The 24,161-nt window shown below is 46.8% G+C and overlaps 1 pseudogene; it reads left to right on the forward strand.

Annotated features, from left to right (window-relative positions):
- The window catches only part of LOC137145765 (zinc finger protein 211-like), a 56,752-nt pseudogene extending 37,986 nt beyond the window's left edge, over positions 1-18,766 (forward strand).
- The last annotated feature ends 5,395 nt before the right edge of the window (positions 18,767-24,161 follow it).

The raw sequence follows: 24,161 nt of genomic DNA on the forward strand, positions 1-24,161 counted from the left end.
AGAGACACTTTTGAGCCACACAGAACTTGTCTCCAGGTCCGGGAAAGGCTGCGACTAACGCCCTGCCCGAGTTAGCAGTGCGGCTCTTAATCCCTGCCAAACGGCTTTTGTTATTCAAATAACAAATATCACAGGATCTTTTTCAGGGGATAAGGCAACAAGCCACGTGTATTGTGAATACAGAAATTTGGTAACTAGTATCAATATAAAAAGTATCAACAGTGTCACAACATCAATATTGTTCTTTACTTAGTGAAACAGGATCAATAATGGAAATACTAGCATCAACATTGGATCAATACAACAATTACAGAGACTCTTGTTAATAAAATATACTTCATTGACACATGTTTTAATTGGTACTTTCATTCACACTCACATGCACTGACAGAAGCCTGGGAAACAAGCAGGAAGAACTTGAAGTCCTGGCACAGTCAAGAAACTACGACATGATTGGAATAACTGAGACTTGGTGGAATAACTCTCACGATTGGAGCGCTGTCATGGATGGGTATAAACTGTTCAGGAAGGACAGGCAGGGGCGAAAGGGGGAGGAGTTGCACTGTATGTAAGAGAGCACTATGACTGCTCTGAGCTCCAGTATGAAACTGGAGATAAGTCAGTTGAGTGTCTCTGGGTTAAGCTTAGAAGCAAGAACAATAAGCGTGATGTCCTGGTGGGTGTCTGTTACAGACCACCAGACCAGGAGGATGAGGTGGATGAGGCTTTCTTTGCTCAACTAGGGAAAGTTTCCAGTTCACAGGGCCTGATTCTCATGGGAGACTTCAATCACCCTGACATCTGCTGGGAGAGCAATACAGCAGAGCACAAACAATCCAGGAAGTTTTTGGAGAGTGTTGCAGACAATTTCCTGGTGCAAGTGCTGGAGCAACCAACTAGGGGCCGTGCTTTCCTTGACCTGCTGCTCACAAACAGGGAAGATTTGGTAGGGGAAGTAGAAGTGGGTGGCAACCTAGGCAGCAGTGACCATGAGATGGTCGAGTTCAGGATCCTGACGAAAGGAAGGAAGGAGAGCAGCAGGATACGGACCATGGACTTCAGAAAAGCGGACTTTGACTCCCTCAGGGAACTGATGAGCAGGATTCCCTGGGAGGCTAATATGAGGGGGAAAGGAACCCAAGAGAGCTGGCTGTTTTTTAAAGAGACCTTATTGAGGGCACAAGAGCAAACCATCCCGATGTGCGGAAAGAATAGCAAATTTGGTAGGCGTCCAGCTTGGCTTAACAAAGATGTCCTTGGCGAACTTAAACGCAAAAAAGAAGCTTACAAGAAGTGGAAGCTTGGTCAGGTGACTAGGGAGGATTATATAAACACTGCTCGAACGTGCAGGAATGAAATCAGGAAGGCCAAAGCGCAATTGGAGTTGCAGCTAGCAAGGGACGTGAAGGGGAACAAGAAGGGTTTCTACAGGCATGTTGCCAACAAGAGGAAGATTCGGGAAAGAGTGGGCCCCTTAAAGAAAGAGGGGGGCGACCTAGTGACGGAGGATGTGGAGAAAGCTGAGGTACTCAATGCCTTTTTTGCCTCTGTCTTCACAGACAAGATCAGCTCCCAGACTGCTGTACTGAGTGGCACAGAATGGGAAGGAGGTGAACATCCCGCAGTGCTGAGGGAACGGGTCCAAGACTATTTAGAAGGATTGGACATACATAAGTCCATGGGGCCGGATGCAATGCACCTGAGGGTGCTGAGGGAGTTGGCTGAGGTGATTTCAGAGCCATTGGCTATTATCTTTGAAAGCTCGTGGCAGCAGGGGGAGGTCCCTGAGGACTGGAAAAAAGCAAATCTAGTGCCCATCTTCAAAAAAGGGAGGAAAGAGGATCCAGGGAACTACAGACCGGTCAGCCTCACCTCAATCCCTGGAAAAATCATGGAGCAGGTCCTTAAGGAATCCATTTTAAGGCACTTGGAGGAGAGGAAGGTGATCAGGAACAGTCAACACGGATTCACCAAAGGAAAGTCATGCCTGACCAACCTGATTGCTTTCTATGATGAGGTGACTGGCTCTGTGGATGTAGGGAAGGCGGTGGATGTGATATACCTTGACTTTAGCAAAGCTTTTGATACTGTCTCGCACAGTATTCTTATCAGCAAGTTAAAGAAGTATGGGTTGGATGAATGGACTATAAAATGGATAGAGAACTGGCTAGAGCATAGGGCTCAACGTGTAGTGATCAATGGCTCCATGTCTAGCTGGCAACCGGTCACAAGTGGAGTTCCCCAGGGGTCTGTCCTGGGGCCGGTTTTGTTCAACATCTTTATTAATGATCTGGAGGATGGGGTAGATTGCACCCTCAGCAAGTTTGCGGACGACACTAAGCTGGGGGGAGTGGTAGATACCCTGGAGGGTAGGGATAGGATACAGAGTGACCTAAACAAACTGGAGGATTGGGCCAAAAGAAATCTAATGAGGTTCAACAAGGACAAGTGCAGAGTCCTCCACTTAGGACGGAAGAATCCCATGCACAGCTATAGACTGGGGACCGACGAGCTGGGCAGCAGCTCTGCAGAAAAGGACCTGGGGGTAACGGTGGATAAAAAGCTGGATATGAGTCAGCAGTGTGCCCTGGTTGTCAAGAAGGCTAATGGAATATTGGGCTGCATTAGGAGGGGCATTGCCAGCAGGTCACGGGAAGTGATTATTCCCCTCTATTCGGCATTGGTGAGGCCGCATTTAGAATACTGTGTCCAGTTTTGGGCCCCCCACTACAAAAAAGATGTGGACAAGCTAGAGAGAGTCCAGCGGAGGGCAACCAAAATGATTAGGCAGCTGGAGCACAGGACTTATGTGGAGAGGCTGAGGGAACTGGGCTTGTTTAGTCTGCAAAACAGAAGAGTGAGGGGGGATTTGATAGCAGCTTTTAACTACCTGAAAGGGGGTTCCAGGGAGGATGGGGCTAGGCTGTTCTCGGTGGTGGCAGATGACAGAACAAGGAGCAACGGTCTCAAGTTGCAGGGGGGAGGTCTAGGTTGGACATTAGGAAAAAGTTTTTTACTAGGAGGGTGGTGAAGCATTGGAATGGGTTACCTAGGGAGGTGGTGGAATCTCCATCCTTACAGGTTTTTAAGCTGAGGCTTGACAAAGCCCTGGTTGGGATGATATAGCTGAGGTTAGTCCTGCTTTGAGCAGGGGGTTGGACTAGATGACCTCCTGAGGTCCCTTCCAACTCTATGATTCTATGATTCTATGACAGGCACACACAGACAGGGAGACAGACAAACATACACAGGAGTCTCAAAGATGTTATAGTTACCAGCCTCTTGGTGCTCATGGTAGTCACTGGCCAGGTGACTGCAGCACGAGGGTGAGGAGCAAGGTTCTGCCGATGCTCATCGGTACTACTGGATGGTTGGTGATGTAGACCCAAACCTCCAGCCTTTATCTTTATGTCCCATTTTATAGGGAAAAGATCCCATGTAAGTGGATGGGTTTTGCTCTGTCATGCTGCATCTGCATTTGGTGTGATCCTTAACCACCCACATTGTTGCAAGCCTGATCAAATTTTGTTCTTTGAAGTGAGCTGGATCCAAAGTTATTAGGGTGGGCTCCTCTTCGGCCAGCTGAGTGGTAAAAGTTATCATCTTCGCTCCTTTCTTCCGCCCTCAGACGTTTTAGGTGAGACTGTTGTTTTCTTCCTCTGTTTTGACATCCCTTACTCAGACCAATTGTTCAATCACTCTCCATCTCTACACCCACCTCAATTGCTCAGCCATTCACACTTCAATCACTCAGTGCCTACTCCTAGCTGTAGAATTCACATATTATTTTTAAAGCAAACATGATTTCATTTTTGCCAGTGTCTTTCACAATGAGGTCGGTATATTACATTTCACAGTGTGGCTTTTTATACTTACAATAGGGTTTTTACAGACATATTGAAAGTGGGTGAAATTAGCAGATAAAATGGTCAGTGGAGCGGTTTTACAAACAACCTTAAAATAAATAGAATTATACAAAGTACAGACAGACTTGAATTATTATGCACTAAAAGGATATTTTAACAAGGCTGAAGTGAACATTTCAAAGGGTAGAACAACACGAGTCAGTTGAGGTTTTAGCTTTGATTAAAGTTACAATGTGTCAGGCTGAAGTGCCTCTTGGTAGAAAGATGCGGGGGAGGGGGTGTTTGTGGCTCTGTTCTTTCATGAAAACAGGATTAGGCCAACAACCACCCCACCCCATCTGCTCTTCTCCCCCTGGAATTTCCTGCCTGCACAGAGATAGTTCAGTCTCCACCATTCACACTGTCTTCCCCTCCCTGCATTTTGTGGGTGCAGGCACAAAGGAGGTCAGCGCTGGGCCAAATTCCTGAGGGGCTGGGGATTGGGTCCAGGCTTTGGGCATAAGTTGTCCTCTGCGGGACCCCTGGCTTGGGCTAAAAAGGCCATGCACTACACAAGCAATGATCATGCACTGATCACACAGCAGCTTCCTAGCCATGGAGTTAGGGAAGGGGGGAAGTAACACTGAAGCAGGGCAAAATGACCTGACCAATAGGTACTATGGTAACGGGGTTATAATATGGGCAGCCCATGTCCCCCCTTCTATTCCTCCCCTCCCCATCTGGACAAAGAAAGCGATAAGAAGTGTGTTCTCTCTTCTTTCCCAGGCAGCATGCCTGTTAGAGAAAGCTTGGGATTCTCCCCCTTGTTCTTCCCTTGCAGCTGGTTCGATCAGGAAGTTTATGGTCATTCCTGCTCCCAAGATAGCCAAATCACAGCAAAAATACATATGCCATGCAGGTGAAGTGGTAAACAATAAAGAAGGGGTGGGTATAATTATATGCCTTCTGGAGCCATTAATATTAATTTTATAACCATTTATATCACCAAATCGGGGTTTTATGGGGCATTGTAGAAGTGTGTGTGTGTGTGTGTGTGTGTGTGTGTATAAAAAGTTGTAGAGTAGTTAACTCAGGACTTACTTCACTGGTGGCGAGGGGAAGGGGAACCAGTGGCCTAGAGGCTGTAACTGAATAAACGCTCCTTATCACTCCACCTAGGCCAATCTCTCTACAATCGACCCCACAACACATTTCTGGCTCATTTTTCCTCCCCCTGCTTCCCTGATACCTGCACCCCAGACACACAAAGGTGACCCCCCCCCCCCCCCCGCGGCCCAGTCTCGATCCCCATGGGAACCCCCTGTTGTGCCCCTGGAGCAGATCCTGGCAGGAGCTTTGAGAGCGGCTTGCCTGTCAGTAAGGTGGCTCTGAACTCTCCCTGACAAGGGAGCAGGGTCCCAGGGGCTGCAGATCTGAGCCCTCAGGGTCCCCCCTTGTGCAGAGTCATTTTGCTGCCCGTCCCCCGCATTTCCTGCAGGTGCCTCTCAATTACCTGGAGTCTCCAGCCCAAGGGCTGGGGCTGGCAGAGCCCAGGGCTGCCCTGCGGAGTTAGTTCCACCTGAAGAAGGTCTGCGCCCGGCGGGGCACAGAGGGGTTAATGAAAGCTTCTCCTCCGCCCAGACCCGGTGGGGGAAGCAGCAGCTGCCCAGCCCAGCTCCAGACAAATCACAGCGCCGGGTACTCCAGAGCCTCCCGTCCCGGAGCTGCGCAGACTCTGATCCTGCGTGCTCCCTGCTTCCCGCCCCACCAGCGCTCTCACTGCGCCAGCCCTCCTCGTGTCCTCAACACACATCTGTCTGCCTCCCCCTGTACCACTGCAGGAACGCCCTGGGCACCGGACTCGGGAGAGTGACAAACCTCCCGGCCTGGGGGGCAAGAACTGAGCAGGGTTTTCCCAGCTAGAGTCCGAGGGTCACAAAGGAGGCGCCCGCCGAGGCAGGGCCAGTCCCGGGTAGGAGCTGCCCCTTCCGCCCCCAGCCCGGCCGGGAGATGTCAGCACGGCACGGCACAGCAGGGCAGGACACAGAACGTCACAGCACGGCGCGGATCATTGAACGGATTGTGCGTGTTTTGCAGCAGCTGCAGAGGAGCCTCACATTTTGCAGCCCCTGGGAATGTGCTCCCCAGTTGTGAATGTCCCTGAGGAAGGGCTCCAATCTGTCTTAACAGCAATGAATCCGCTGCCCTCAGCTCCTGCCAGGATCTGCTCAGGCAAAACCCAGCGACACTCTGACAGATCCTATCTTGTGGCATACTTGGAACCCAGGGAGGACGGAGCTAGGCTGTTCTCAATGGTGGCAGGTGACAGAACAAGGAGCAATGTCTCAAGTTGCAGTGTGGAAGGTCTAGGTTGGATATTAGGGAAAACTTTCCACCTAGGAGGGTGGTGAAGCACTGCAATGGGTTACTGAGGGAGGTGGTGGAATCGCCATCCTTAGAGATTTTTAAGGCCCAGCTTGACAAAGCCCTGGCTGGGATGATTTAATTGGGGTTGGTCCTGCTTTGAGCAGGGGTTGGACTAGAGACCTCCTGAGGTCCCTTCCAACTCTAATATTCTATGATCCATTGCTGTGCCTATACAGATTTCTCTCCCCACAGGCACAGGAAATCCAATATCTTCTGTCTCTACTGGCTGGAGCTCATTTGTAGCATGCAGCTGGCTTTGTCAACTGATCAGTTGCACACAACAAAGGATCACAGCTGGAGGTGTGACCAGAGAAGGCATTTAAAAAGTTGCAGGGTTTTAAGCGGAGTTGGTCTTCCGGGCTCCTTGACCTATTGGCAGTGGAGTTCGCAATTGTGACCAAAGTGGTCGGTGTCGGGCATTGTAGGACAGCTGCTGGAGAACTGGTAGGGTTGACAGAGGCAACACGCTCTTTGCACTTGCACTATGTTGACCTCAGCACATCAACAATGGCTCAATGTTGCTCAGGGAGTGGTGTTACTATGTTGATATAATGGGGAACTTACCTTTAAATTTAAATGCAGAGATGCACACAACTAAGTCAACGCAACTCCGCTTACCTCAATGTAGTGTAGGCCTCTGTAGTGGATATCATGTCTGGGAGGGGTTAATCCTGATGGGAAATCCTACTTCTAATAAAGTCACTAAGTATTTCCCAATGGTGCAGAACCTAGAATGTCAGTTTCCAGGGAAAAAATCTGGCGGGACTCTGAGAAATGGACAAAATCCCCTTCTGAAATCTCTCCAATTGCCTTTTTGCCCTGATAGGCTACAGAATAATGTCGATGTTTTGCTCTGGATCATTCCATTCTTCCAGGGGAAAGGAAATGGCTGCAGTGGAGTCAGCTGAGGTAAGGGGTTATCATGGAACTGGTGGTGGGGTCTGGCTGCAGGGAAATGGGCAGTGAATACATAGGAAGGTGGGAGCTGCTGGAGGTGGGGCAGGGCAGTAAATGCTTGGGTAGGGAAAGGAAGGAGACAAACCTGCCAGAGAAATCGAGGGCCTAGTTTGAAGAAGCAATCTCCTGAGATTTGGGAATGGAACTTCCCCTATTTTCCCCAGGAAATAATCCCCTGGCCAGGGCTGCAAAAACTTCCAGTGATTGACACACGTCATTATTTCCCTCTCTCCCAAACTTTGTGTTATCTGCAAACTTCCCAGTGATGATATCATAGAATCATAGAATCATAGAATATTAGAGTTGGAAGGGACCTCAGGAGGTCATCTAGTCCAACCCCCTGCTCAAAGCAGGACTAACCTCAGCTATATCATCCCAACCAGGGCTTTGTCAAGCCGCAGCTTAAAAACCTCTAAGGATGGAGATTCCACCACCTCCCTAGGTAACCCATTCCAATGCTTCACCACCCTCCTAGTAAAAAACTTTTTCCTAATGTCCAACCTAGACCTCCCCCTGCAACTTGAGACCGTTGCTCCTTGTTCTGTCATCTGCCACCACCGAGAACAGCCTAGCCCCATCCTCCCTAGAACCCCCTTTCAGGTAGTTAAAAGCCGCTATCAAATCCCCCCTCACTCTTCTCTTTTGCAGACTAAACAAGCCCAGTTCCCTCAGCCTCTCCTCATAAGTCCTGTGCTCCAGCCCCCTAATCATTTTGGTTGCCCTCCGCTGCACTCTCTCCAAATTGTCCACATCTTTTTTGTAGTGGGGGGCCCAAAACTGGACACAATATTCTAAATGTGGCCTCACCAATGCCGAATAGAGGGGAATAATCACTTCCCGTGACCTGCTGGCAATGCCCCTCCTAATGCAGCCCAATATTCCATTAGCCTTCTTGACAACCAGGGCACACTGCTGACTCATATCCAGCTTTTTATCCACCGTTACCCCCAGGTCCTTTTCTGCAGAGCTGCTGCCCAGCTCGTCGGTCCCCAGTCTATAGCTGTGCATGGGATTCTTCCTTCCTAAGTGGAGGACTCTGCACTTGTCCTTGTTGAACCTCATTAGATTTCTTTTGGCCCAATCCTCCAGTTTGTTTAGGTCACTCTGTATCCTATCCCTACCTTGCAGGGTATCTACCACTCCCCCCAGCTTAGTGTCGTCCGCAAACTTGCTGAGGGTGCAATCTACCCCATCCTCCAGATCATTAATAAAGATGTTGAACAAAACCGGCCCCAGGACCGACCCCTGGGGAACTCCGCTTGTGACCGGTTGCCAGCTAGACATGGAGCCATTGATCACTACTCGTTGAGCCCTATGCTCTAGCCAGTTCACTATCCATTTTATAGTCCATTCATCCAACCCATACTTCTTTAACTTGCTGATAAGAATACTGTGAGAAACCGTATCAAAAGCTTTGCTAAAGTCAAGGTATATCACATCCACCGCCTTCCCCACATCCACAGAGCCAGTCACCTCATCATAGAAAGCAATCAGGTTGGTCAGGCATGACTTTCCCTTGGTGAATCCGTGTTGACTGTTCCTGATCACCTTCCTCTCTTCCAAGTGCCTTAAAATGGATTCCTTAAGGACCTGCTCCATGATCTTTCCAGGGATTGAGGTGAGGCTGACCGGTCTGTAGTTCCCCGGATCTTCTTTCCTCCCTTTTTTGAAGATGGGCACTATATTTGCTTTTTTCCAGTCCTCAGGGACCTCCCCCTGTTGCCACGAGCTTTCAAAGAGAATAGCCAATGGCTCTGAAATCACCTCAGCCAACTCCCTCAGCACCCTCGGGTGCATTGCATCCGGCCCCATGGACTTGTGAATGTCCAATCCTTCTAAATAGTCTTGAACCTGTTCCTTCAGCACTGCGGGATGTTTGCCTCCTTCCCATTCTGTGCCACCCAGTACAGCAGTCTGGGAGCTGATCTTGTCTGTGAAGACAGAGGCAAAAAAGGCATTGAGTACCTCAGCTTTCTCCACATCCTCCGTCACTAGGTCGCCTCCCTCTTTCTTTAAGGGGCCTACACTTTCCCGAATCTTCCTCTTGTTGGCAACATGCCTGTAGAAACCCTTTTTGTTCCCCTTCACGTCCCTTGCTAGCTGCAACTCCAATTGTGCTTTGGCCTTCCTCATTTCATTCCTGCACGTTCGAGCAGTGTTTATATAATCCTCCCTAGTCATCTGACCAAGCTTCCACTTCTTGTAAGCTTCTTTTTTGCGTTTACGTTCGCCAAAGACTTCTTTGTTAAGCCAAGCTGGACGCCTACCATATTTGCTATTCTTTCTGCACATCGGGATGGTTTGCTCTTGTGCCCTCAATAAGGTCTCCTTAAAATACAGCCAGCTCTCTTGGGTTCCTTTCCCCCTCATATTAGCCTCCCAGGGAATCCTGCCCATCAGTTCCCTGAGGGAATCAAAGTCCGCTTTTCTGAAGTCCATGGTCCGTATCCTGCTGTTCCCCTTTCTTCCTTTCATCAGGATCCTGAACTCGACCATCTCATGGTCACTGCTGCCTAGGTTGCCACCCACTTCTACTTCCCCTACCAAATCTTCCCTGTTTGTGAGAAGCAGGTCAAGAGAAGCACGGCCCCTAGTTGGTTGCTCCAGCACTTGCACCAGGAAATTGTCAGCGACATTCTCCAAAAACTTCCTGGATTGTTTGTGCTCTGCTGTATTGCTCTTCCAGCAGATGTCAGGGTGATTGAAGTCTCCCATGAGAATCAGGCCCTGTGAACTGGAAACTTTCCCCAGTTGAGTAAAGAAAGCCTCATCTACCTCATCCTCCTGGTCTGGTGGTCTGTAACAGACACCCACCACGACATCACACTTATTGTTCTTGCTTCTAAGCTTAACCCAGAGACACTCAACTGACTTATCTCCAGTTTCATACTGGAGCTCAGAGCAGTCATAGTGCTCTCTTACATACAGTGCAACTCCTCCCCCTTTCGCCCCTGCCTGTCCTTCCTGAACAGTTTATACCCATCCATGACAGCGCTCCAATCGTGAGAGTTATTCCACCAAGTCTCAGTTATTCCAATCATGTCGTAGTTTCTTGACTGTGCCAGGACTTCCAGTTCCTCTTGCTTGTTTCCCAGGCTTCTTGCATTTGTGTACAGGCACTTGAGATAAGTAGCCGACTGGCCTACTTCCACAGTATGAATCGGGAGGCCTCCCCTGCTGCCCCCTCCTCCTTCTGCTTCCATGCGGTGTCCCTCTTCCCCACTAACCTTCGGGCTTAGGTCCCCGTCCCCTGTCAAAACTAGTTTAAAGCCCTCCTCACTAGGTTAGCCAGCCTGTCTGCGAAGATACTCTTCCCTGTCTTCGTTAGATGAATCCCGTCTCTTCCTAGTAGTCCTTCTTCCTGAAACAACATCCCATGATCGAAGAATCCAAAGCCCTCTCTTCGACACCACCTGCGTAACCACGCATTTATGTGCTCTGCCAAGTCATTGACAAACAAATTAAATAGTGTAAGGCCAAGAACTGATCCCTCTGGGACCCTACTAGAAACAGAGCCCTTGGACCGTGCTTCTCCATTTACAATTACATTTTGAAATCTGTCAATTAGCTGGTTTTGAATCTAGTTAGTGTATGTTGTGTTAATTTTGTATTGTGCTAGTTATTTACATATAATGCAGCACCAAGTCAAATACCTTACAGGAATCATAAGTATACATTAACACTATTTCTTTATCAACCAAACTTCTGATCTCATACAAAAAAAATTCCATTTAGTTTGGGAGGATCTGTTTTTCCTAAACTTATGTGGATTGGTCTGAATTACATCACCCTCTTTTAATTTTTTAATAATCAAATCCGGTATCAGCCCCTCCATTATCTTGCCCAGGATTGATGTCAGATAGTCTTAGAGTGGTCTCGGTCGTCCCTTTTTAAATGTTGTGACAACATTATTTTTTTCCTGTCTTTTGGAGTTTCCCAGTGTTCTAAGACCTATTAATTAATGTTGATTTTCATCCACTGAGCTCCTCAGCCTGTGTTTTGTTTTGTTTTTTTAATTCTTGAATGGAAGATATCTGGAACTGCTGATTTAAAAATGCCTGGTTTTCGTAGCTGCTATTTAACGCCCTCATGAGTTTGTTGTGATGACAAAACTGTGGTCATCCATCATAGTAAACATATGACTACATCAACTGCTTGCTTTTCCCCAAATCCAGTAGAGAAATATTCACTGAACATTTTTGCTTCTGCCACTTCCATCTAGCAATGGACCGATACCATTGTTAGGATTCTTTTTGTGATTAATATACGAAAAATAACCTTCCTTCATATTGTCCTTGATACTGCTGGCCAGAGATTTCTCCTTTTGTCCCTTTGCTTCGCCTTACTGGTTTTCTACAATTTTGAGCTTCTGACTTTTTTCCTGTCAACTTCCTCTGTGTCTGTTTACATGTACATGTTTATTTCAGTGGTTCTCAAACTTTTTGCAGTGGTGACCCCATTCACATAGCAAGCCTCTGAGTGCACCTCCCTCACCCCCGTGGGTTCCTGCTCCTGGCCTCCCTGCAGGCTCCCCACTCCCCCTTCGCCCCTAACCCATGCATTGTGCCCTTTTCACCCCTGCACCCTGCAACCCCGTCCTGCGCCCACCTGGTGAAACAGCCCTGCATGCACAGAGCGACTGGTATTGCTGCTGGCTCCCACCTCGAAAGCTGCTCCTCCGCACCCTCTGCAGGACTATGATGGGGGAAAGTGAGGTGCAATGTCCAGGTTCCCTGCATCCAGGTCACTTTCTCCACATAGGCTGTGTAAGGGGAGGGCAAAGAGTAGCAGCTCCTGATGCTCGCCTCACAGCACTGCCCAGATGGGGAAAGTGACCTGGATGCAGAGAGCCCTGGCGTTGCTTCTCACTTTCCCCCTCACTGCCTCCATGGGAGGTGCAGAGGAACGCTGGCGGGGTGAGCAGTGTCTGTGTATCACCGCTCACCCGTTTCTCCCATGTTCCTCTGCAAGGAGAAAGCAAGGAAGCTCACAATCCTGCGCCTGGCCGGGGTCGGGGCATGCAGTTCGCGACCCCACATAGCCACCTCGCAACTCCCTGTTTGAAAAACGCTGATTTATTGAACGGGGAGGATGTTGGGATTCCCACCAGGAGGCTGTCCCTGGACCCTGCTAGGAATGCCAATTCTGGTGCCAGTCTCGGGCTAGTAGGTGTGTCGCTGAAGACTTGTGCCCCTCTGCCAATGGCAGGGACAAGGGGCTCTCTCTCTCCCCTCAACCTGATGCCACCTGGCTGCTCTGAGTGGGGTGGGGATGTTACTGTGCTACTGTCTCCCTCCCAGAGCATCCATTTTCCTGGCCCTGCTCCTCTATGAATAGTGGGGTTGTCACTGGGCAGCAGGTGCTCAGTGTTGGACTCTTGTTCTTTCAGGGGCCTGTGACCTTCGAGGAGGTGGCTGTGTGTTTCACCAAGGAAGAGTGGGCTCTGCTGGACCCCGCTCAGGAAGCCCTCTACAGAGACGTCATGCAGTAGGCCTATGAGAATGTGACCTTGCTGGGTATGAATTCCTGTCCCCTCGGTTATTGGAAGCTGGGGATTCTCTAAAGAACATTTGTAGGGGAGCCATGGGAGCAAGAAACCTAGCTAGCTTCAAGACTGAGGTTGATAAGTTTAGGGGGGGATGGTATGATGGGACAGTCTAATTTGGCAATTGACTGGTCTTTGACTATTGGCGGTAAATATGCCCAATGGCCTGTGAAGGGATGTTAGATGCGGTGGGTTCTGAGTTACTACAGAGAATCCTTTCTGGGTGTCTGGCTGTCTGGTCTTGCCTGCGTGCTCAGGATTTAACTGATCACCATGTTTGGGGTCAGGAAGGAATTTCCCCCCAGGGCAGATTGGCAGAGGCCCTGGGGGTTTTTTGCCTTCCTCCGCAGCATGGGGTACAGGTCTCTTGCTGGTGGATTCTCTGTCCCTTGCAGACTAAATCATTATTTGAGGACTTCAATAACTCGGTCATAGGTTAGGGGTCTATTACAGGAGTGGGTGGGTGAGCTTCTGTGGCCTGCGTTGTGCATGAGGTCAGACTAGATGATCATAATGGTCCCTTCTGACCTTAGAGTCTGTGAGTCTAGTAATAACTCTATACCTGTACTCATAGTACATGGTTTTGTCCCATCCCAGTGTCCTTTTCGGACACAGTTTTTGTACCATCGGTCATTTAAAAATCTGATTTTGGAAAATATTTAATTTTTCCTTATTGGATGCATTAAAGTCCAGTCCCTGCACTTTGCTTTCTCTCCAAGGGCTATGACCGCTCTATGTGTGGTAGATGTGGGGATTTTGGTGATATTTGTATGATTGTAGACCACGCCTCCGTGTCCCTCTGTACTTGATATTGCTATAATGGGAATGTAAAGACCAGGACACACGAGGCGTTTTGTTACACCTGGCCTTCTGCTCTCTTTCCTCTCCATGAAGGTGGCTTTCCTTTTTGCCAATTCCTCATCGAAGAGGGTTGGTGAATGGGGAGCCAGGATGGTAACTTTCCCCTCCTTCACCAATTTCCATAAAGACAAGGTTTCACTGTGTCTGCATCCCAAATTCCTACCGAATCTGGTTTCCCAATTCCACCTCAACCAGCCCATACATCTGCCTGCCTTCTTCCCCAAACCTCTAATGAGGAACAGTGAATTCATTCCCTCGATATGCGTAGGGCCCTGGCCTTTTACCTGCAAACCATTCCAGAAGTCTCTCCGGCTATTTGTCACCATAGTGGAAAGAAATAAAGGGCGGGCCATTTCCACCCAGAGAATCTCTACTTGGGCCTCAGGGTGAATTATGCACTGCTGTCAAATGCCAGGGCGCTCACCACCAGGTGGGATATGAGCCCAATCCACAAGAACGCAAGCATTAACCATAGTCATGCTCCACGACATGCCCGTTGTGGCCACATGGAGTTCGATACACATCTTTTCCTCCCGCTACACTCTGATATCTGATTCCGGGTCAGATGCCTTGTTCGGCGCAGCCGACCTCCATTCCATGGTTCTGTCGTCTTCCTCCCACCCTCTTCCCATCTAGGTACTGCTTGTCAGTCATCCTTAGTGGACTACAATAGGGACCATCACTCGAAGAAGAAGAGGTGGTTACTTACCTGTAACTGGAGGTTCTTTGAGATGTACAGTCCTTTTCTGTGTTCCAAACCCACCCTCCTTCCCTCGTGCTGCAGATCTGGTAAGTCTGTGGTGGAGAAGGAACTGGAGATGCAGTTGGCCCGCCCTGCCCTTTATCACCTTGGGCGAAACCATGAGGCACTATAAGGGCATGGGTGCAGACCGCCGAGCAGTGCTACTTTGAAAAGCTTCAGCTCTGGGAGCGTGCACATCACCCTCGGTGGAATACAGATAGGGAGCACACATCCCAAAGAGCCTCCAGTTACAGGTACGTAACCTCCTCTTTGCAACTCAGATAGTTTCTTAAGTAAATGCTGGTAACTATTTTATCTTTATTTTTCTTGTAACCATTTCTGACGTTTATTGCTTATACTCAAGTAAAATCTCTCTTTATAGTTTTACTGTTTTATCTAATCCAGTGTGTTTAAATTGGAGTGTCAGGGTACTCTATTTAAAATGATAAGCCGGCATATTATTCCTTTAAGGGAATATGTTTGTATTGCCCAGGAGAGGGCTTAGCAGTATACGACACACATTTCTGGGAGAAGTTCTGAGAGTGGACATGGGTTGGAGTCACCCTGCAGCATAACCAAGGTTGGTAAAAACCAAGGTGTGGCTGGCTGGCTGCAGCACACACACCCAGACATAGCTGGGAGAGACTGACATACAGTCTAGGCTCTAGGCTACAAAAGCAAGTCATTGTAAAGGACACCCCAGGTTACAGGGTGCATTAGACCCGAGGATGTGACACGCTGATAGGTTCTAAAGTCTTTCAAACCTTTATCTAAGGGTTCAGCTCTTGGTTATGAGATCATGTCAGCGTGCTGCTCAAGGAGACCACCCCGCTCCCACCAGACAGTTCATACTCAGCCTTTTATGCCGCCCAAATCTGTCTTTATTCCTCACCCTCCTGAAACAGATAAAATTAGTCACTGCCCTTTTCTGCAGAGGGCAGAGCATCAAAAGCTAGGTGGCTGCATAACCCACTTTGGGATTTGTCATTAATTGCCCCCACCCCACACCCCAGCAAGCCAGGAACACACAAATAGGTAGAGTATATATCAATGCAGAGGTCTGTCAATATTCAACAGGTTGCTTCTCCTATGGCCCATGTCTGTATTACAGTCTGAAGTTTTAATGCTGACTCATGCACAGAGGTAATATTCATAACATTAAATACAACAGTCTCACAATATGCCAGTGCTCATCGTATTTATCATCACATTGTTCCCCTCTGCTCATGTGTTCTGTTCCTTCCCCCACCATTTGTCTGTCCCCTCTAGTTAGATTGTATGTTCTTCAGGCCAGGGACTGTCTACTACTCTGTGTTCGTACAGGGCCTAGCACAATGGGGCGCCATCCTTTGGCAGTCCCGTCAACCATGATTAATAATACCTGATTTCCTGCTGCTTTGAGCAAAGGAAGCTGGCTTGGGGATGTGACCCATTAAAAATGAGCTGGGGTGAAATGGAATCTCCTTTGTGACAAGCTGTGATTGAAAGCACCCCTGGATTCACAGCCTGCACACTGTCGTAATAAGCTTTGTACAAAATGTGCCTTGTGAGGTGTCATTTGAAAACTAATAACTTGGCGGTCAATTTAGTGAAATGTCCGTAGCAACATTGTATCTAAAGTTTATGAATTTCCCATCTGATGAGGTTAGCACAAGTTCAAACCCACACAGCCCTGACTAGGCAAAAGTTGTTAAATTGAGCTATCCTAAACAAAGGAATATGTGTTTACCTCAATTTACATATAAGTAGTAAACAGGGTCCTTGTAACAGCAAGGGGGGGGGGGGGAATGGCAGGAGACAAGGCATCTCTGCATTTCAGCATGCACAGGGGAGAGGAAAAAGCATGGTGCCACCTTCAACACGCAACTGCATGTCATCTTCCTGAGTGTTTGAATAAACTTTTCTTAGAGGGGGTAAACCTCAGAAGAATCCACTTCAAAGGCTGACTGGACTATAAAAGTGAGGGAGAAAAACACCCATTTCCCCCCTCTTTTCACCTAAGATGACAAAGGAACCAGCCCTTTGACTCTGGTGAAGATCCTGACCTGAGAATTTGGTCAACTCTGTTGTTGGGAACGTGTGGTTCACAAGCTAAATATGTATCAATGATATCACACTGTTGAGAGGGGAAAAAAACAAACATTCCGGGATGTACGAGCAGATATATTGTAAGCAAGACACGAGAAGTAATTCTTCCATCCTGCTCTGTGCTGATAAGACCTCATCTGGAGTATTATGTCCAGTTCTGGGAGCCACATTTCAGGTAGGATATGGACAAGTTGGAGAAAGTCTAGAGGGGATCAACAAAAATGAGCGAAGGTCCTGAAAACATGACCTATGAGGGAAGATTGAAAAACTTGGGTTTGTTTAATCTGGAGAATAGAAGAGTGAGGGGGGACATGGTATCAGTTTTCAAGTACATAAAAGGTTGTTACAAGGAGGAAGAAAAATTGTTCTAATTAATCTCTGAAGATAGAACAAGAGGAAATGGGCTTAAGTTGCAGCAAGGGCAATATAGGTTGGACATTAAGAAAACCTTCCTCTCAGGGTAGTTAAGCCCTGGAATGAATTGCCTAGGGAGGTGATGGAACCTCCATCATTGGAGATTTTTAAGAGCGTGTTGGAAAAACACCTATCAGGATGATCTAGGTAATGCTTGGTCCTGCCATAAGTGCAGGGGACTGGACTAGAAGACCTCTCAAGGTTCCTTCCAGTCCTGTGATTTTATGATTCTGTGTGGTAAGGATTTTACCATGAACCAAGTCAAGCTTGTTAAGTTCTAGCTACCAGAAAGCATTTTATTTTTATTTTTCTTATAACCATTTCTGACTTTAATACCATAGATTTTAAGTGAACACAAGTATATCTCTGCAGTTAAATAAACTTGTTTTATTTTTTAATCAAAACTAATCCAGTGTTGCGTTTAAGCTGAACTGTTTGGTAACTCCAGTTAAAGTAGCCGACTGTTCAATATTGACTTCTTACATGGGCAACAGACCTAATATCTGAACCAGGACAGCACAGAACCCGCACTTGGGAGTGTGTTGGGGCCACCCTGCAAATAGTAACCAAAGCTGGTAGAAGCTGGAGTGTGACTGGAGTGTTGCTGACAGGCTGCTGGGATCAGAGCTGCTGGGCTGAGGATGTAGGTATACACAGGCACGCAAGATGTGACCTGCATGCTGTTAGGCTGTTTGTTGGACGCCAGGATTGGGAGATACAATAGCAAAGCATTGTGAGGCATCTAGGGTTATGGTGTAGGTGGTGATACCACCTCTCTGGGGCCTGGATTGCACCCTAGATTGACACACACATTCCACAGATTCAATTGATCTTGCTTGTTTTCTTTCCCTTGAGCAGGGTTTCCAGTTTCCAAACCCGATGTGATCTCCTGGCTGGAACAAGTGGAAAATCCCTGGGTCCCTCAACTCCAGGGCTCTGAGGAAAAAGAGATCCTGAGAGGGGCCTGTACAGGTGAGAAATCAGTTAAACCAACTCAAAAAAGTGTCCATGACTTAAGGAAATATTTGTGATTCTTATAAAGACCGGGTGAGCTCTCTGAGTTCATGATTGTTTTCAGGAGGTGTAGCATCCTCAAGGCTTCCCACCTGTCCCAGCTCCTTCCCAATCTACCTCCCCCCTGTGTGTTTGATTGAGATGTAGACCGAGAATTGAGCCTCTCCCCTGGGGAAAGTTTTGTGAGAGATTCAACTCTTTATTCGTTTGATCTCTCCAGCCCTGATTTTGGTTTGTTCCAACCTTTATTCCTTTCCTCTCTCTGAGGTTCTCTTTTTCTCCGGAAAAGGGAGTGACCTATGTCTGGTTTCTCTGTCTGTCCTAGCAGGTGATAGGATGGTAAGTGAGAATGAGAAGAATCCTCAAGGAGATGCTGAACAAGTAAAATCATGTGGGATATTATCAGGAAGATCCCAAGGCAATGTTTCTGGAACTTGGGCACATGCAAAAGATGGTGAGAGTCAGCACACACCACAGAAAAACTTGAGTAAGCATTCACATCTTATTCGACATGAAAGAATCAATACTGGAGAGACATCATGTGCATTCCCTGAGTGCAGAAAAAGCTTCAGTCATATCTCACACCTTAACAGACATCAGAGAATTCACACAGGAGAGAGACCTTAAACATGTTCTGATTGTGGGAAGAGCTTCAGTCAAAGCTCACACCTGACCACGCATAGGAGAATCCACACGGGAGAGATGCCCTACATGTGCCCTGAGTGTGGGAAAAGTTTCAGTCATAACTCCGCCTTTATTAGACATCAGAGAATCCATACTGGAGAAAGTCGCTTCTCATGCCCTGAATACGGGAAAAGCTTCTATCAGAGCTCACACCTTATCAGGCATAAGAGAATCCACACAGGGCAGTAACACTGTAATTGCATTTACTAGGGCTGGCCAAAGACTTTTTTTTTAATACACTGGCTAATTCCCACCTAGTGACCTTTGAGGTGGATCGCACCATTTCCTTCACTGTAGTCTCTGAGCTCCACCAGCTGAGTTACCCTGCCTTTTGCAGCTCACCTTACTTTGGATTGAATCCTCTGACATATATGTTGTTTTGTTCAACATATTCATTAATGATCTGGAGGAGGGATGAATTGCGCACACAGCAAGTTTCCAGATGGCACTAAATTGAGGGGAGTGGTAGACAGGCTGGAGAGTAGAGAGAGGCAACAGAGTGACCTAAACAAATTGGAGGATTGGGCCAAAAGAAATCTGATGAGGTTCAACAAGGATAAGGGCAGAGTCCTACACTTAGGATGAAAGAATCCCATGCACAGCTACAGACTGGGGACCAATGGGCTAGGCAGTAGTTCATCAGAAAAGGACCTGGGGTAACAGTGGATAAGAAGCTGGATATGAGTCAGCAGTGTGCCCTGGTTGTCAAGAAGACTAATGGCATATTGGGCTGCATTAGGAGGATCATTGCCAGCAGATCGAGGGAAGTGATTATTCCCCTCTATTCGTCATTGGTGAGGTTACATTTGGAGTATTGTGTCCAGTTTTGCCACCCGCCCTTCCCCCCCCCCCCATCCACTAGAGGAAGGATGTGGACAAATTGGAGAGAGTTCAGCGGAGGGCAACGAAAATGATTAGGGGGCTGGAGCACATGACTTATGAGGAGAGGCTGAAGGATTCGATAGCAGCCTTCAACTACCTAGTGGGGGGTTCCAGGGAGGACGGAGCTGGTCTTTTCTCAGTGGTGGTTCTCAAGTTGCAGTGGGGGAGTTCCAGGTTGGATATTAGGAAAACCCTTTTCCGTAGGAGGGTGGTGAAGCACTGGAATGGGTTACCTAGGGAGGTGATGGAATCTTCATTCTTAAAGATTTCTAAGGCCCAGCTTGACAAAGCCCTGGTTATTAATACTTACTTGGGGTTGGTCCTGCTTTGAGCAGGGGATTGGAGTAGATGACCTCCTGAGGTCCCTTCCAACCCTGATCTTCTGTGATTCTAACTCTTTTGTCTTAAGAGTTATGGGAGTTTGTGTCCCTCCTGCTAGAAATGTCCATCAGTCCCAGGTGTGGGAGAGGGCTGACCTCATCTAGCTACATTGAAATAACCACTTCCTGTACCTTGTCTCCACTAGAACTGTACATTGCGTTACCTAATTTGAGCAATTAGTTGCGTTTTCATATCAAAATATCTTTGCAGGGCAGACGCGACCCAGGTTCAGTGGTTGTAGTTAGCTTTCCTCCTGTCCTGACCTAATCTCCATCACTTTTCCCAGCCTAGATAAACCTCAAGCATCACATTAATACTTGTTTCCCCATTGCAAAGTGATTGTTAGTCACCGGATTCCTTCTTTGGGATGAGATTGTCTCATTCCCCATTCTTACGTTGCTGTGGGGTCTGAATAGTGGTTATTTTTTCTACCCTATTTTTTATGTAAAATATTGTGAAATATAACAAAAAGCAAGAGCAAAGATCAGGGGAATCAGTATCATTTCAGTCTCTGTGGTGCCCAGAGGGGATGATGTGAGTCAGAGGAATTCCTTCCTAGTCAGCATCATGAATCTCCCGTCATTCTAGCAGCATTGGCTTCTGAGAGACCTACAATAGTTTATCATCTCCGTGTTCTGCCCCTCCACCTCCCAAAGTGTCACATGATGCAGTGTCCTCAGCTCTCTGTGCTTAGCTATCATGCCGTGATCGTAACTCAGATAATTTTGGGCTGGGAAAGGAAGTGTCACGGACCTAGCAAGGGAATTTGAAAGGATTCCAACCACACATTAAACCTTCTGTGCTTTAATCCCTGTTTCCATCTATTGGCAAAGCTGCTTTTAGTATTTTTCCTGATGAGCTGAGATTGTTTGCAGATGAGAAGGTTGGCTGATTTTTTCCCCATTATGATGCTGTTAAAACCTTTGTAACTACCATGACTGAATAATAATGAGGTGAAGGAGGTTTGGACAGCCCAGTAGGAAAATCTGTTCTGATTTGGAGTCTCACAGACTTTAAGGTCAGGAGGGGCCAATATAATCGTCAGATGTAGCCAGCTCTGGAATATCATTTTATATAAAACAAACTGTCTTCTTCCCTTCTGTGTCGTGGCTTTTTCTCTTTCTTGAGGGCATTTGATAACATAACTGGATATTAGTTTTGTTTGATGGGATGTAGCTCAGATTGTTGATGGACGTTGAGACAATTTTGCTAAAACAACAATAATTTCTTATTTTGTTTGTGTCTTTTCCCCTCTCTTTCATTATCACATGAAGCCAGTTCAAGTACAGTTCAGTCATCCGGAGTGAATATTCCAAGTTATTGGATATGCTAGAAGGGAAACAATAGTGTTTTTAAATCTCCACTCTGAAATAGTGAACAGCAGATAGTTATATATACAATTTGTGGCAAAGGAACTGTATACAATCAGTGGTGTTCAGTTGTTTAGATGAATATCGTCTCAGATGATCCAGGGACAGAATTCCACAGTAAGGGAATTGGAACTAGGCAAAATGACCATGTATTGGGGTCCTAAGGCAGTTGTGGCCCAGACCCAACAGGAGGTTACTTATGAAGATCCCTCTCCTAATTGAGTGCACTTTGCCTATTATTTCAGAAACACACTCCTGATCTATATAGAGATGGAGAAAATAGAAGTGGCATTTTTGTTGAGTTTACACCTTGAAAGTGCTGCAAATGTTGTAAAAAGAAAGTCTATTTTGAAGGTGAGATAGCTGCAGAATTGTATCTATTTTTAATAGATATCCCACCTTTGGTAACTTACAGGGCTTGTGACCCAGGCTCATTTCTAGTCCGTAATTTAGATCAGTGCCACCAGATTAAAGAAATAAACTGGGCATGTTTGGGGAGATTATTCCTCACTGTCACTTCCGAGACAGTGTCTTTCTAAAGGATTCTACTCCAGAGAAGGAAAGGTGCCCTGATTGGGATGAAGGATTAGAGAAGAACTCAAGTAGAAATGGGGTTGATTTTTCATCCCAGACATGGATACTATGGTAGCCTTAGGCCAAGGTAAAGCACTTATTTTTAGAACACTACACCCTAGTTCAATAGCACTGATTATTGTCCAAATGATGCTGTAGTCAGATCTGGGGCAATTGTCCTTTACTGTTTGGATCCAAAGTTTTATGAGACAAAGAAAGAAACAGCTGATGCCTTCAGCGGACATTCCTTCCCCGTGGATCCCAGTCTAGGTTCCTTGTTGAAAAAGTAGCAGCACTTCCACATTGTGCAAGTGATGGTAACCAAAGAAGGAATAAAGGTGTCCGACGCCAAGTTCAGACTGCAGGACAGATGAATGTTGACTCCTCATTATGGGTCTCAGTTTTGCTCTTGTGTCTTGTGCATTTGCATCACTTCTCTTCCTCCTGCTCCTTTGAAATATTGGACTTTGTGAAAATAGATTCACAAATCTATTTTCTCATGATGAGCCCTCAATGTGAGACCACGTCCACCAACACTTATGGTGGAAGACCAAGAGGTAAATGGAAGGCACCGTTGTTAGTGTAGAACACAACTTTAACCCAGGCTCACTTGGAAAGGGGAATTAAGAGAAAACTAACACACATAAAATGTTGTAATCTTTGACTATATTCTTATCAGTGAAAATGGAATTAAACATGAAGTTATTGAAGAATAAGGGACTGTGATTATGTGATAGCCTGAATTACATTGTGACAGTCAAAGTTATATGGGTTTTCTTCTTCTGAGTTCAAAAAAGAATTAGGTAAATTCATGGAGGATAGGTCCATGAATGGCTATAAGCCAAGATGGCTAAGCCGCTGACCGCCAGATGATTGGACTGGGTGATGGGATGGATTACTCGATGATAATTACCCTGTTTATTCCCCCTGGAAGTATCTGCCATTAGCCACAGTCAGAAGACAGGATGCTGGTCTAGATGGACCATTGGTCTAACCCAGTATGGCAATTCTTATGTTTCTCTTCTTTTCTAATATAGGAAATGGGGCTAATCCTGTGAAGTTTCTTTGATGTAATTTACCCCCTTTGGATTAAAGGGTCCTAAAGTGACACCTCACTCAAAAGGGGTTGGTGTAGGGGAATATGTACGAGAAATAGTGTATTTCAACATAAAGACCTAGTATAGACTTGATATCTATTTCAGATGGATTTTTCTATAAGTTTTTAAAATAATGTTATAAGATTGGTACACCCTGCTATTTCTTATGGAAGAAATGACATGTATCTACGTATGGCTTGTCTATTGGACTATCAACTGTGAAAACGATTCTAAAAGAACTTTAGCAATTCAGCTTACCATCTCTCCTAAGAAACTGGCCAATGGATTTTATTCTCATCTGCATGTATAATGAATCTTTTAACCAATGTTATCTCTTTTTAAAAAAATAAATATTAGTTCATAAGTATTGTCTGTAAGTGTGTGTTTGGGTAATATCTGAAATATTCATTGACCTGCTGTGTAATGTGCCCGTTCCTTTGGGAGTGGTAGATCTTTTCATATGATGGATGCGGTTTTCATAAATCCCCATCATATTTGACTTGGCTGTGTGGGTGGAAGCCAGCAGGCTGGATGGCTTTAAGGGAGTTGTATTTTTGGCTTCTGGATAACCAGCAAAGTAACGAGAAGCTGTTTGTTGCTGGCTTGCTGAATCTAATTTTAGAAATAACCACAAGTATGGCGGGTTTGCCTGTCCCATTCTGTGCAGTTTTGCCCCAATTAAGCTAGCTCAGCGAGTCTCCCCTAGGGACCAATGTCACAAGTGCAATTGTCTTGATTGGTGCAAAACAAGTTTCCACCACCTGTGGATCTAGCCATTGACTTTAATGGAGCCATTGGGATCTGGATCCTCTTCCTAGAAGGGGCAATTTTTCCTAGGAATATTCTGCCCCTCTGCAAGGCCCTGCCCAGGGCTGGATTGTTAGAGAGCTGAGCCTCCTCCTTGGCTGCACTTGGTGCTTGGGGGTGCCCAGTGCCTCTGGGGATCAGCACAGATGGGTCTTGGCACAGGAGAGAAACAGGATTTTTTTTCCTGGTTCCTGGGTTTATGCAAGGACAATAGCTTTTCTCTTTACAAGGGCCAGGAGGCAGCATCACAGGTTCGGGGAGGGGCAAACATGCACAGAGATCTGACTCAGCTCCAGTCACTTGCACTACAAATAGGTCAATGGGAGAGGGAGTAAAATGGGACATTGATTCCCCCAGACAAGTTTCTGCTCCTTTCCCAGCTGGATCCTGCCATTCCAGCGAGATGCAAGAGACGAAACCCCCTCAGCAATCCTTGAATACAGGCCATTTCCTCACAGGGAGCTGCAAATGTTG

This window comes from Emydura macquarii, unplaced genomic scaffold, assembly GCF_026122565.2.
Source record: "Emydura macquarii macquarii isolate MOO-44397 ecotype Brisbane River unplaced genomic scaffold, CSIRO-AGI_Emac_v2 contig_3628, whole genome shotgun sequence".
Taxonomy (NCBI): domain Eukaryota; kingdom Metazoa; phylum Chordata; order Testudines; family Chelidae; genus Emydura; species Emydura macquarii.